The following is a 15,897-nucleotide window of genomic DNA, read 5'->3' on the forward strand; positions in this document are numbered from 1 at the left end:
CCCACTCTTTCTCAGCAGTCAGAATTTTTGGTGACATTTCTTGGCAGGCAGTTGTATTTAACAACTTTTCAAACACCAGAGAACATTTCCCAAAAGTTGTTATGGCTTCCACCCCACCCCCTTCAGATCTACTCCTGGCAAAAGAAAGATATCACCAAATTTATTTCAAAGCTGGGCTGCCGAGCTAATTAAAGACTCAGAGCCTTTCCCAATTGGAAATCACTAGACACCAAAGTTCAAAAAATAGTCACTCTCGGCTTCAGAGACCGTTACTTTGGAGAAATTATTGTGATTTCATTAACACATTAATTTTGCAACACCATCAGCTCTCACAGATGGTGAAGACATGATCTCCAATTCAAATATGACTCTTGTTTGCACAAATGCCTTCCCTTCATATGGCATTTTAAACAAGAATTAATATGAGTGATCTTGCCATCGCTATAAACAGATAAACAGATGTCAAAACTTTCAATAGTTCCTCTTGTGCCTCACTTTTCTTGACAGAATTTTATACACACAATCTTTTTTCTCTTTCATCTTTCTTTCTTTACCGTTTCCATAGCATTCAAACCACAAAGCATCAGAGAAGGAACTGCAAAATTCAGCACCATTGTGAGTTTATGGAACTCGTCTTCCTGTAATGGAGCAATGGTTCCAGTATTGTTCTAAATGGGTCCTCAGTTTTGAAGTGTGTTTGTTCTATTGCTGTGCACACATGTGTGTATGTGTTTCTAATGATCATGAACTGATATAATTAAAAGATGATAAATTTTAATAATGATTGGTCACATAAACAATGCACAAACAACATATGCTGGGCACTTGATTACAAATCTCACTTAAGTCTCAGCTTCCTTTGCTTGTAAACAGTGGTGACATGCTAGCTCGTGGCTGCGGATGCAGATGTGGCTCTGAGTGTGTGAAGCCGCTCTTTCCCTTCTCGGGGTTTGGTATTTTTCTTTCCAGTGATGTTGTTGGTTGATAAACTTGACAGTGTGAGATTGAATAGAATGCATGCTTTGGCACACATTCATTTTTGTTTGTCGTTTCAAAATACTTCTTCCAAAAATCCGAGACTAGAACACTCCTGAGTGGGCTTTGGTGGTAAGGGAATTCCTTCAACATAGCTATCAAAACCGTTGCCACCGCCATTAAAGTGGTTACAACATAATGTCAATGCTCACATCTCCTTTCCTTTACTAATGGTGTTTTAAGGTCCTCCTGGCATTTGTCCTTAGGATCTTGCTCTTTAACAATAATGGGGAAGAGTTTTATGAAATCATTAATTGGTTTTGAAACTGCCAGATTGATTTTTTTTTTTTTTGCCTCCAGAGGATTTGTGTTTCCTCAAACTAGATAAATATTTTCAAGTGGGGTGAAAAAAAACCATAATAATCTAAATATAACTTAACAGTTCTCCCTTCACACACTTCACTTTTAATAATCATTGATAAATGATGCTCATAGACCATCCTAATTATTCAATGAGAATTCTCTACCACATTTCACCCTTCCCACAAAAAAGTAATCACAGACATCAGAAGCAAAACTCCAATTTTTCAAATTAAAGGCCTAATGTCTTCCTCCCTCCCTCCCTTCCTCCCTCCCTCCCTCCTTCCCCCTTTCTTTCTTTCTTTCTTTCTTTCTTTCTTTCTTTCTTTCTTTCTTTCTTTTGTTTTTGGATTTTTTGTTTTCTTTGTGTAGACCTGGCTGTCCTGGAACTCACTTTGTAGACCAGGCTGCCCACGAACTCACAGAGATCCTCCTGCCTCTGCTTCCCGAGTGCTGGGATTAAAGATGTGCACCACCACCACCACCACCCAAAAGGTCTAGTGCTAGCACTTGTTTTCTGACTCTCTTGAAAGAGCCTCCATTGTGGTGTACCCCAACTGTGTTATTTTGGGGTGCTGTAAGCCTGACTATAATGAGGCCTTACATTTCAGTTCAGAACACAGGCCTAAAAAATATGGAAAAGCAATCTTTCTGATGAAGCAAATGATTATTAGGAGGGGGAAACTGTCACTTAAGAAGTAATGAATCAGGTCTGCTTTACAGGACACATCGTTTAAGATGAGGTCAATGGATTTATGGTGCAAATGGCTACCGTTATTCATCCCACATCCAGCTAGTGACAGTTCTGTAATCAAAGGTTTCATCATGGGAGCCCTGGCTGATTATTTAAACTATGGTGGTTACATGAAAATATCTCTTCTTAATAAATAACATTTGCATATGCAAAGCACACAGTGAGTATCTCATAAGCTATGGCTTTGTAGTGGTGTTGGGTGTGGTGTTGGGTGTATTCCCCCCTTCTTTGTGGACAGACTTAAATTCTGTCATATTATTATTTTATTTTTTGAGACTTTTTATCCCTGTCACACACAATGTCAAGAGGAACCAAAATTCCTTCAGATATTTTATGATAAGCCCAACTCCCAGAGCTCTGTAGTGATTTGCATGGTTCCATCCAGCTTTGCTTCTGCTGGAACCTGGCCTCTCTTGTTCCACCTCTCTCCCTGACAGGTCCCAGAGTGGTCTCAGCTGCTGTTGTCTTACTACACCAGCCAATAATAGGAGCGCACAATCAATGAGCAAATGCAAGCAATGGGGCAGGACTGCTGGCATGCTTCACAGATCCATTCCAGGTCACCAGGAAGACAAAAAGATCACAAAGGAGATAAGCACACGTGTGTTCCCTTTGAGCCTAGCACAGAGTCCTCCAGAAGATCAAGTTCCTGTTCTTGAGATGGGTCCAATTCTACACAAGAGAATGAACATTTCCTATGGTCGGCGTTGCTGGCAGCCTGCCAGGGCAGCACTTACAAGCTCAGGGGTCCGATGGCTTCCCTCCTTTCCTGTGAAATAAATGTGTGGTAACCTACACCACTCCCTGCTCCAAAGACACTGCCTCAGCAGAGCCTCCCTATGCTCCTGATACCAGCACCCCTTCAGAGCTATGGAAAGAAAGCAAGCTATTCACGTTGGCAACCGAACCTTCTTTTTCACATAAATGTCCAAGGTCAGAGCCACCATATATAAGCCATTAGGTTACCCACATGGCACAATATATACATTCTTCTGGGCTTAAGAGAAGCTTTGGGCCACTGGGGGTGGGGCAGGGCTTCTAATTAACACATTAATCAGCTGTCAGCTGTGGGAGTAAAGTTCGTCCTTTAATGGAACCCACCGCTGCTTCTGAGTGGGAATCTGGCATCGGGCAATATTTAATTAAATTCTTTTGCTGAAATCTGTCTTCTCTCTGTAAGGACGGTTGCTGCAGTGGAACAGTAACAACAAATTAGCTTCTCCTGAATGCCATCAACAACTTGAAAAGTAACCTCCCCCACAACCTTCCGGGTGCTTCTGGTTTCCAACTGATGTCACCACAGCTCTGTACTGGTAGCTCTGCAAGCTAGACTGTATTTTGTCACAGGAAGGTGAGTCCCCGAGCCTTGGCAGGTTAAATGTAACATTGATCTCAAAGTCCAGGCCCGCTTGCAGAACCATGAGTTCATTCAAGACTGAAGTGCAGGAGGGTGGTGAGACACAGCCAGGTGCTCAAGCTTTTAAAGGCTTTGAAGTCTTGTCCCACCTGTAGGTCATCACCTCATAGCCCCTACTGGGTGCTTGTTCCCTCATTCCCTGGAGTGCCCATACCTTCCTTGTGGTCTTGACACTGCCTCCAGGAGGGCCCTAATTCCATGTACCTGGGACAACATTGATGCTACAGATAGACTGAGGGATGGCAAAATGTAGGAAGGAGTTGGCACTGCTTCTCGGCCTTGATTTTTCCATCTGTGAAATGGGACTAATAACAGTAACAACTGTGTGCCAGTTAGGCTTGTTATAGTCTGTCCTTTTAATCTGCAGGCTGCCAGGGTGAAAAGGGAATGATTGTGTTCTTATGACCCAGGTGTCTTTGAAAGAAAATGAGACATATTTCTGTCTTGACAAATCAGTGTTTCTCACAGATACCTGCCCTACCCTGCCGCCCAGGAGATCTTGTCCTAGAGGTTACAGAGGAGCTGTTTGCAGTGACAAGAAAGGCAGCTGACAGGGCTGTGCACCAGATGCTCACTGTCCCGAGGAGCCTCTATTCAGTGCCACCTGAACCCTTTGCGCTATAGCCAGGCTCTAATTTAGGAAAAGCTTGACAAAGCAGCATGGCAGCCTGGAAATGAGTGCAGAACCATTAAAATGAGTAATTCCTCTTAGCCTCAACTGCTGTTTGAACAGTGGAAGCCATAAACCGTGCTATTCATGTTTTATTAAAATCAAAGCTGATGGATGATCTGCTGGACTCGTTACATGGCAAAACTGTCTTCCAAAGGAAGGACCAGAGCTACAGTCTAGCTGCCTTTAAGCCAGACTGACCCTGCCCAGCTCAGTCAGAAGGTGGGAGAGGCCACCACAAGTAGGGGAGGAGTGGCCAAACCACCAAAAAAGATGTGTTGGCCACAGACACAGAAGGCCTTAAAGAAACCTGGGGGGGGGGTCTGGAAAGGGGAGGGGCCCTTACAGAAGAGCAATTGGAGAAGAAGGTCATTGTCAAACCAAGAAAGGTTCTGCAGGTTGACTTTCTAACATGATGATGGGGTGGTGTTTGCCTCTCTGCTCCCCTCCACCCTCCTCCATCTCTCAGGGAAGGAATCTGCCCCAGGGACCTGGGCCAGGCCTTCTGAAAGCCATTGAAAACACAAACTAAGTGTTCTTATATGGCATTTTCCTATGGAGATTTTCTATTCTAAGAAGGATGCTCGTTGGTCCCTCTTGAGGGCCAACAGGGAGCCATGAGCTTCCTAAAGCAGAGTAGAAATGTCCCTGGTTTTCAGGATGCTGGTGAGCTCTGGCTAGTGGTTCATGACTGATCCAAGCCTCTGATTCCATAGCCAATGCAGAAGATAGATTCCTGCCCTGTACCCAGGAGCTAAAGGGCCTTTCTGACAGCCACAGAATGATTCAAAAGGCAGCTTCCCATAGGTCATAAGCAATCTGCTTGTTCTCACAGCAGGAATCATCCAGACAGCAAACATGGAACCACCTGAAGAAACATGGCCTACCTGGTGACAGACATCTCTCCCTGTGTCCCAGTAATACACAAAGGAGGACACAAAGGAGACCTGAGGGTGACAGTCTGACTTAACAGCATCTGAAGGACCATCTCATGTCCTTCTCCAGCCTCAAGTCCCCGTTCACCAGGGACTTCACATGCTCATCTGTAAAATGAGGCCATCTCTAGCAACAGGGGATGATTGCACAAGGACAAAGGAGACCAGCCAATGACTAAAACACTACCCAGAACCAGAGGGGTAGAGTCCCACCCATCTCCTGTTGTCACTTTGCAGCTCTGCCATGTTCTCTGCTGTTAACAACTCCAGCTGGTACAGCTCCCGCCTGCCCTGAAGAATTTGTGTATCACATAATCCTCTTGACACATTCACTAGTGAAGCTTGACTGACAGCTCATTGTGCCTTGGGCACTGTGGAAGGGAGAAGGAAGGCCCTCATCAACTGTATTCCTCCTCACGTAGTGAGGTCTCCTGTGGGAATGGGAAGGGCAGGATTTTAGTTTTATTGGGTCATCTTTTCTGCAAACTAAAACTTAAGAGAATGCTTGTGTTTATTTAAACTTAAGAACCATGGTATGCTCAAGATGGCCCCAGGCTGTGCACAAAGGAGAGCCAGTACCTGCCTGCTGACTCCTCACCACCAGTGAGGAGAACCAGTCTCTCTGCAGTATCTGCCCACCCAACCACAAGGTCGCCCCAACAGTCAGTGCTGAACTAATAGCTTTTAACTAAAAACTCGTCTTTATGTTTTATTCTCTCAACACCAAACTTGAACCTGCTTTCTAACCCACTCCCTGAAGTCACTGTTTTCAAATGTGTATCTAGCCAGTGTCAGAGCTTTGCTTACATGAACGTTTCCTGTATTCCAAATAGGTATTTCAAGTTTCTTTTCAAATGTTACCTTTGGGCCTGATTCCTTTTCTCTCCCTGTCTTCTACACGTCTGCTTGGGTATTTGACAGTTCATAATTATAGGAGGTCTCTCCATGCCCGGGTCATCCATGTATACTGGGAGGGTTCACCAATCTGATATATTAAAGGGAAGCATGGAAGAGCTAGGACTGTAGCTCTGTGGTACGGCCCTTGTCTAGAAGTCACAGGCCCTGGGTTCCTGAACTGTGCAAACTTGATATTATCCTCAGCACAGGAAAAAAGAGGGGGAGAGGGAGGGAGGGAGGAAGAGAGGAAGGAAGGGAATAGAACTGGCCCCAGGTGAATCTATGAGTTCAAGGACAACCTGGTCTACAGAGTGAGTTCCAGGACAGCCAGGGCTACACAGAGAAATCCTGTCTCAAAAACAAAACAAAAAACAAAGACACACACACACACAACACACACACACACACACACACCACACAGAGAGAGAGAGAGAGAGAGAGAGAGAGAGAGAGAGAGAGAGAGAGAGAGAGAGAGAGAACTGGCCTCTATGGGAGGGAACTTACTTCACGTCTTCTGCATGCAGACACTGTTAGAAAATGGCAGGAGTCATATCTCAAAACAGATGGGCTTTAAGTCCACATCAGAATGGATTATACACCAATAGCACATTCTTTGAAAAAAGTGCTATTGTTATCAGCAATATCTGAAGCAAATTACTATGCAGAGACGTCCACCTGGCCTCTGCCATGGCAGTGAAAGCACTTCCTAAATGCATGGGACAGGGACACAGATATGCAGGAAGCCGAGGGCAAGGGCATGCTCTGAAAACCATTCTCTGTCTTCTACATCAGCACATTGCCTGGCTGTATCTTGATGGCCCCAGGTAGTTAGTTCCTGGTGTCTTAGTTACTCACCAACTACATGATTTCTTGGAATCTGCCAGGCACCAGGCTATGCTTTGGCTCACACTGCCTTATTCTCCCCTCTTTAATAGTCTCCCACATGTGTCTATGGCACAGGCCAGACCATGTGTAGATTCGCCAGTTGTCCCACTTTAGTCTTTGGTGTCCTCAGATCTTTCCAGGACATTCTACAAAAGTCACATCTATCCTGTAGTTCTTATTAAAACCCTAATTTGATGTAATACTAGTAAATTATGCTAGTGATAATTATGCTTCCCCAAGATTAATTACACACATATCAGATCCTAAGATATGGGTACCTCTAAACCTATACCAACCAACACCAGGAGGTGGTGGCACATGCCTTTAATCCCAGCACTCGGGAGGCAGAGGAAGGAGGATCTCTGTGAGTTCAAGGCCAACCTGGTCTACAGAGGTAGTTCTAGGATAGCCAGAGCTACACAAAGGAACCCTGCCTCAAAAACAATCAATCAATAAATAAACAAATCAATGAATGAATGAACAAAAATAAAGTAAAAAACCCACACTGACTCACAATTTCAAGGGCAATTTTTGTTTTGTTTTGATTTTGCTCTACACATGCATTGAGACACCTCTCCTCCCTTCGGTGGGCATGGTCTTCCTGACTCCTGTTAGTAACTCGAGCATGTATTTACCATGCCACCACTGCTATAAAGACAGAAACAAACAAAAACCTTCCATTAAGCCTCTGATGGTAGGACCAAATTCACCTTTCTTTGGAATTAAAAATAATAATAATTGCTTTCCTATGCTCTAGAGATTGTGCTGGCCAGATCCAGCATCCACCTACCTTTCTGCCACTGCATCCCCAAGATGGCTGGTACCTCCCTTTCCATCTGAATTCATCCAGTAGAATGGTGGTCATGGTTTTTTTTTTGTTATTTGTTTGTTTGTTTGTTTGTTTGTTTTTCAAGCAGGGATTCTCTGTGGCTTTGGAGGCTGTTCTGGAACTAGCTCTTGTAGACCAGGCTTGTCTCGAACTCACAGAGATCCACCTGCCTCTGCCTCCCGAGGGCTGGGATTAAAGGCGTGCGCCACCGACGCCTGGCTGAATGGTGGTCTTGGAAGGGGCTCCCTCACAACTGCTCTGCCTTCTCAAACATGCACGAGACATCAGAGGAAGTCTCAAGTGTGTTTCAGAGAGAGCAATATTCTAGCATGATAGTTTATTTTCTAATGTCTGCTTCATGTTTTGTACTGAACGCCCCACAACTGCTTTTCCTTCGAGTTACTCTTGTAACGCTTCCTTTCATTCTCCTGGTCCTGTCTGTGTTCCCACATACAGGTGTAGCCTGCCAGGCAAGGATGCATTCTCCTGAATCTTACCTGCCTGTGAGCCATGTTGGTGAGAATAATATCTCGTATTTGTGTTAGTGTTCACCTAACATCAGGCCTCCCCTCTGTCTCAGTGGGATCTCTGAGGTTTTTCTTTCATGCTCATAAGCCAAGTAAATTGGTCTTTCTTTGTCTGTGTTGATACAGACACTGGAAGCCATGTATTTGTTCCTGTTTGTGGCTCTGTGTGGTGAAGAACTGGCCTTCACTGGGCCTCTCCACTCTCCCATTCATCCCAACTCATACCCACTGCCTTTATCAGTCCAATTCTTCAGGCTCATTGGGATAGTTTTTGTGTCTCTCCTTCTCATCTTATATCTGTATTTTTTTTAAAGAGAGATCTGTTTTTATTTTATGAGTATGAGTGCTTGCCTGCATGAATGTTTACCTTGTGCATGCAACATGCCTGGAGGTCAGAAGAGGGCATCAAGTCCCCTGGAATAAACAGTTGTGAGTTGCCCTGTGGGTGCTAGAAACTGAGTCTGTGCCATCCACAGGAGCAGCAGGTGGATGCCAAGATGCCTTTCATTCAGTCCCTCATCTTACGTCTGCTAGATGAGAACTTTTAATTTCTCAGGGTCATCTTGCCAGTGTGTACCCACCACCGTGGCCTGCCACACCCCATGCTGCACTTGTCCATCAGTGTCCTGCCCAACTTTGGATGCTTCCTCTGTGCCCTTGAGCCCCATTTCTGTATTCAGGGTCTGCTGTGAGGATCAAAACAATGTAAATGAAAGCCCTCTAAAAAAATATAAAGTGCCATATACATCAGGCCTTTTTAATTTTATTGTAAATATAAGTTTCCTTTCTACTCCTATTTATTCACCATTCTTCTACTGAATCTGTTCCACAAAAACAAAGAAAACTCCAGTGGTATAGATTTTCCTGTGATGTATACTTCAAAGTAAAACTATGCCACAAAACGCAACCAAGAAACCGAAATCAGCAGAACACTTGACTCTCAGTTCTCCCTGTTCCCAATGGCTGTGGAGAGTTTGACAGCTACATAATTGAAATAATGAGGAGGTTCCCAGACCAGGCTGTGGTCTTATGTTCACTATGGATGTTTTAGCCTTAGGCTCAGCTGCAGGCCAGCACCAGTCACCCAGGCCAGATCCACCAACATAATCCCTTCTGCTCAGTCACACACAAATGTGACATTTATGCTGTCTGGTACACTGTGCTGAAAACTCAGAACGCCCAGTGTGCTGTGCTCACACACCTGGGAAGAAGGAATCATCCGAGTTTCCTATTTATTGTTTCATCTTTTTGCTAATTAACCCTGTGTGATAACAACTGCCTAGGGAGTGGGGAGGGCTGGACAGGACTGCTGTGGATTTCTCAGCTCCACATGGTGGCTCCTTTGTCTCTGAAAAGCAGCATCTCTCCTGCTCAGGGACTGTTGGTTTGCTTCCACCTTTGTTCTGTGAATTTAGCCATCCTGCAATGCAGCTGCCAGGTTGAAAACACCCACAAATGCTAGATCCTCCACTGAGCATCCTGCACGGGACTCCACTCTCATTAGCAAATCCTAGGTTAGCCCAACCTAATCTGCTCATCCAGGCAAAGTCCTGGGTGGCCGAGAGATTCGAAAGCAAGCCACGTGGGACACAGACACAGCATTTGTATGCATTTGAGCACAACTGTTATATACTCAGCCCCTTCTAATAACTTCAAGGAGCTCAAGAGACACCATCACGATCTTCTCACCAGAAGTCTGTAAAGAGACGGGCGGCCAGATAGCATCTCTTGTTTTAGAGATAGGCAAAGGAAGGCTGGCAGCAGTGACATCCTCAGCATTTGGGTGAAAGCCCTGCCTTACAACTCCTGGAAGATTAACTGCATCATCTATCTGTTGGCCTCCTCCGAAGAGGAGAATTCTATAATGCACTCTGGATTCTCAGCTTCCGTACAAAAGAGAAATGAGCATGACAGAGATGCCTAATCTAAACAGCCTGTGCCACCGGAAGGATACACAGAACAGTGTTGGAGGGATGATCTAAAACAGTGAGGTAAGGTGGAAGAACCTGAGAGAGCCACATCAAAGTAAGCCTTTGGAACTTTGGAACAGACTGGCGTGTACAAAAGAGGGGAGGAATTGGAGGAAGACAGAAGAAAAAGGTGCTAACGACCTTTCCATCAGCACAGACCCCATTGCTGGCTGAGTGCCCACTATGGCTATGCGCCTCTGGCCTTCCTGGTCACAGTGGATTGGATGTAAGATGTTAGCATGGGTTTCTGCTTAAGAGAGACAGAGCAATTTAATGTTGGTACCATCTTTGAAGCCAGGATTACAGGCCAGACTCCAGGAGGATGAGTGGCCACAGCTATTCCTACCTTAGTGTGTGGCGCTTTTTAGCAAGATCAAGAGTCCAGTCTAACTTGACTTGACTTTCTGATTTAATCCTTAGCTCAATCCTGGCATTTCCCTGACCACACACACCTCACTCCATTTCCTGGAGTGCTTCCTGAGAATCACTGCCTACCCCCATGCTCTGCTCAACCAAGGATTGCTCGGGCGGGCACACAAGCTGCCACGTGCTACATGACCTATACCAATCTGGAGATTCTCAGAGCACACTCCTGTGCTTAACCCTCCAGAAGCTCTGAAGAAAGGAAACATTATTAGACTTGAGTATCCCCAACTTCAGATTTAGAATGCTGCCATTATTTATTTATTTATTTATTTATTTATTTATCTATTTATTTATTCCTAGTAGGGTCATGCAGAAAAACTCCACTTTAATGACCCAAGTGCCTGTACTTGGTGGGGTCAGAAAGCCCAAGTCTCACCATCATCCTTCAAATCAAGCTTCATTTTGCAGTTGTGGGCTTTTATGCCCCAGCGGATCAGGCTGCATATGGTGAGGACTCAGGCCACCCCTGTCAGCTGTAACTGAACTGCATGACAAGGTGAAGGAGATTCCCACATTTGGCTCTTCTACAAGTCAGCAGGCTCTGTCCTGCCAGGAATCAAGGTTACTCAGGCCTTGGTGCCACTTTTCTCAGCCCCAGAGCCCCACCCCTTCTGCGATAGGCTTCCTGTGCTCACGGAGGTGGAGGCCTTATTATGTTTCACCCTGTGGTCTCAGCTTCTGCAGTCATGACAAACTCAACTCTGTCTTCCTTATATACCCCACACCCCCAACAGGATGTTGAGAATACTGTTACCTTTGGTATGACCTTTTGAGCCCTAAGATGCCACCCATAGCATTTTGGGTGGCACCACGGCACTTTCTACATGACAGACGAGGATTTCACAAGAAAGGTGTTCTTGACACACTGCTGAAGCACACAGGCAACCTAAAGGGCATATCAGTGTTTTCCTATTTATAACAAAGGACCTGCTTTGTCTGGCTTGGTGCATAAAGAACATAAAATTAAAGAACTAGCAGCTCCATTAGACTTGCTGGCACACTGATTTTGAAATAAATTTGACCCATCTACTTGGTTTATTCTATTCTGACTCATTGAACATTTTATCTCTTGTGTTGCCATCCTCTGGCCCAGGCCTCTGGGAAAAATCATCCCTATCAAGGAGCCAGAAGAACTGTGCTCTGAAGAGAGGACTCGGTGGCCAGCTACCCCAGGATACAGTAAAATTCTTGCTGTGTATGGTGCTAGACTCAAACCCAGAGCCTTGTGTAAGCTAGGCCATTGCTCCACCACTGAGCTCCATCCCCAGACAAGCAAGGAAAATCCAACCTAGCACTAGCATCCTGAAACACACATATCATGGTCTGATGCATCCAAAGGTGTGTGTAGTCCCCTGATCCCGTGACTCCTGGATGGTAGCCAGACTCCCAAGCCTTACCAGTTGGAACAGTTTCAATTCTAGTCTATGCCCTGTTAACACTCTGCAGTTATTTGCTGATCAGTTTAAAAGTGTTGCAACAGTTCTCTAATGAGAAAGCACAAAACTTCTTAGGCTGGCCACACCTGTGTCACTGGACACTTTGAGAGACCCTGGTCTCAGCCTCGAGGTAGTCAGTGAGCTGTGCGCTGAACAGGCATACCAGCTGACTGAGCTTTGTGCTGAGCACCATCGAGATATGAGAGATGAATTTGGATTGGAATTCCATTACGGGTTTTTAATAATTAAACATTACATGTTTGGAGCCTCATTCTTCTGTATCACTTTTTAAATATTAATCTATTTACATCAGCTGGACTTCCCGCAGCTTGACACGCAGTAAATGGGAGTCATGCTGACACAGACAACTGTGTTCTTAGCTTGACACGGCTTTGGTGCTTGCTCACAGTGAATGTAACACTAACCCTCTGTTCAACCCGATCCTGGGCAATAATTACTCCACCTTTAAGAAGGAAGCTTGCTCCATTTTCTTCGAACCCCTCCCACATTCCCCAGCACAGCACTGGCATTTTAAATTGGCAAGAATCCAAATTAATCTTATTGTAAGAGTTCTCTAATGTCCTGTAAGGTCACAGGGTCACCCACCCTCTTCGGAGGCTGGGCTAGGTAATGGATGTGCAGGGTGCATTAAAGGGTTTTCTTGGATGTTACCTCACACTGTGATGAGGCTGTGGCATAAAAATTCAGAACCCTGGAGCACACAAGAAAAGCTCATTAAGGGATAACCCTGCTTCACAGAGTGCCCCCAGCCTCTAGGACTTCTGGGGTGCTCACGGGCAACTTCCTTCTGGGTGAACAATGAGATTTTCCACACAGCCTTCCTCCCTCCCTTTCATCACCCCTGTCAGATTTGAGCACAGGCCATGGCCTAGCAGCTCCCTGGGCAACCCTCTCTCTGTGACTCAGAGTTTCTGCTTCCTGGGCTGTTGTCTCCCAGCTCAAAGATGAATGCAGGTTGGGTCCAGAAGACGGCCTGCAACACAGGGGTCTAGGGAAAAACATAATAACAAGCACTGGCTCTGCCAAAGGACAGGGAGAGCCAACTCTGTGAGTACCCACTGCTCAAGCGATGACAGGCCCTGCTGTTCAGGCAAGGTTATCATCTGACCAGCATCTGAGCCCAGCCCCTGGTGGAGAGCTCCAGAAAACAATGTGATTTCTTGCAATTTGAGAATTGTATTCCCCTTTGAGACAAAGCTAGTGGCACAGACTAGCCATACTACCTGGCTGTTTCAAAGAGCAAAACATAATTTTTATTAATGTGAAAGGATTTAATGTAGAAATTATATGGGTGATACACCCACTATAGAAAAAGAACCTTCCCAGCTGCTAACCCTTGTGACCATGGATGTACTGAAAATCTACAAATGTCAGTGAATCTTTCTATTGTTTGATCTCTCCATGTTAGTGGTTTGTGTATGCAAAATACCTCACTATTGCCCATGCTCTGGTCTCTAAAGGGAGTCTGGGTCTCTGTACCCCACCCAGACAATGATTGGGACCCACAGGTCTAGTTCAGGGAACCATGGTTCCTGAAGTTGCAGAGTATGGTCTCAAGACCTGAGTATCTTCTACTCCATGGAAGAGTTGTCCACATAGACTTGACTTCAGAAAAGACAAGGCAATTCCTGGAGTAGAAAGAATGCTCCAGAAAAAATCCCTGGCCTTATGAACACTACCCGAGCCTTTCCTTTACACCCAACAGGTAGGCACCCTCGGCAAGCAGGGCTCCCATCTCCTTGGCTCAGGCAGCTTTTCCCTCAGACTCAATGTTCTTCCCTCAGTGGCCAGCACTGGTGTGAGCTGCCCCTCTGCTAATACTCTATGGGGCAGACTAACAGGGAGTCAGGCCTTTCTCATTACAGGACTTGGAGAAACTGCCCTCCCACATCAGGTTTTTCCCGTGGAGAACAAGCTGTCTTTTCAATGACTTCCAGTTTGAAGAAAAGAACAAGAACACAGCTCCAGCTGGGAGGGTGTCATTCAGAGGAGGGTGGCCCACTGAACCTTCCACATCTAAGACAGACCGAAGGAAAATGGAGAAAGCTTAGCTGTCCCTTTTCCTCGTTCCCAAAGGACCTAGTTTCCTTAGTGGACTATCTCAGGCTTTGGTCCTTCAGATTTTCTAGTGGCTTGGAAAACACAGAATAGGATTGCATAGAAAATACCCACAAGCTTAGTAAGTCTACCGGAAATGGTCACTACTGCTTCTTTGGTTTTAATCTGTTACTCCTACCCTTATGACACCCTTTGGTTTGAGTTACATAAATTCCTTCCTTGGTGTTTACAATTTCAGATGTCTAAGGACCACCAACCCGCCACCTAAATCCTCAGACCTCACTGATGTAGACTGTATTGTACATAAAGGACAACACACAGTCACCATGTATCCTTGTGACACCTCACACTCAAGTTAGGTCTTCCTCCCTTTGTTGGCATCAAAAAGCTTTGTGTGTGGAGGACTCCATTTTGACAGGCTTGCCTGCCTCCCTCCCTCCTTCCCTTCCTTCCTCCCTCCCTCCTTCCCTCTCTTCCTTTTCTCAGGCAGGGTCTCATGTATCCCAGGCTGGCCTCAAATTTACTATGTGGCCTAGAATAGCTCATCCTCCTGTCTCCACCTACTGAGTTCTGGGGTTTCAGGCATGCATCACCATGCTAGGTTTATGTGGAACTAGGAATCAAATCCAGGGCTTCCTGAGTGCTAGGCAAGAAATCTAATCACTGAGTTACATCCCCAGCCCAGAGAGGGCTGTGTGGTTTTGTTTGTTTTTTTTCGAGACAGGGTTTTCTCTTGAACTTGCTTTGTTAGACCAGGCTGGCCTTCAAACTCAAAGATCTGCCTGCCTCTACTACTCCCAGCTGGCTGTGAGATTTTTAATTCTTGACATAGAAAAGGAAATGGCAGCAGGTCAGGGACAGCCTGGCTTTTTTTCAGGAACCACTTGAGTTGTGCTTCTCTTGGGGAATGCACCAGTGAATACATCTCCAATGAGTCATTAATTAAATATTTCTGAAATTCCTCCACTGATGCTTAGTGGTTTTCCTTGTTTTGTTTTTGTTTCTTAAGGTGGCATATATTTAAATGGCTAACATGACAGACTGCTATCAAATTCCCTTTCTGCTGGTTTTTCATCCAGCAAATAACACTTGACCAATTTTTGGAAGCCTAGGGACTCAATGCCTTGACGTTCATGTGGCGCCAGGAAGGGAATCATCCAACTTCATTCAGCACAGGGAGCTCTGTCTACCAATGAGAAGTTCACTACTTCACGAGCATTTGAGTTGTGATCCCATCTACAAACTGCTGATATGAGCACTGTCTTCCTGCAACCTCAACCTCTACCAACCGCTACACACACACACACACACACACACACACACACACACACACACACACACACACACACACACACACACAGAGAGAGACACACAGAGCAGAGCAGAGCGTGGTTTTTATCCCGGGGTAGGAGCTTCCTCAGATGCTCATGACACAAGAGCAGCATGGTCCAGGACACTGTCTCACACATCAGTTTCAGTTTCACACCCCACATCCTCTGCCCCTGCATCTCAGGGGTCACAGCAGCTGAGCTTATGGGAGAATCTGTGGCTGAGTTCAGTCACTGAGTCTTCCTATCCTCTTCCTCAATACAGGAGGCCCCCTTTAAGCAAGTCATGTCTTTGTCTTTCAGTGTAGCTCAGTTGCATGCACAAAGTTCTGATCCCCCGCACTTAGCAGGTGGAAAATCAAAAGTTCAAGGCCAGCCTGGGCTACATAGTGAATTTGCAGCTAGCCTG

General features: G+C 45.5%; 1 protein-coding gene across 2 annotated transcripts in view; it reads right to left on the reverse strand.

Annotated features, from left to right (window-relative positions):
* Sobp (sine oculis binding protein homolog) overlaps positions 1 to 15,897 on the reverse strand; it is a 160,956-nt gene that overhangs the window by 21,056 nt on the left and 124,003 nt on the right. The gene's annotated exons all lie outside the window — the stretch shown is intronic.

The sequence above is a fragment of the Cricetulus griseus genome, chromosome 2, assembly GCF_003668045.3.
Source record: "Cricetulus griseus strain 17A/GY chromosome 2, alternate assembly CriGri-PICRH-1.0, whole genome shotgun sequence".
Taxonomy (NCBI): domain Eukaryota; kingdom Metazoa; phylum Chordata; class Mammalia; order Rodentia; family Cricetidae; genus Cricetulus; species Cricetulus griseus.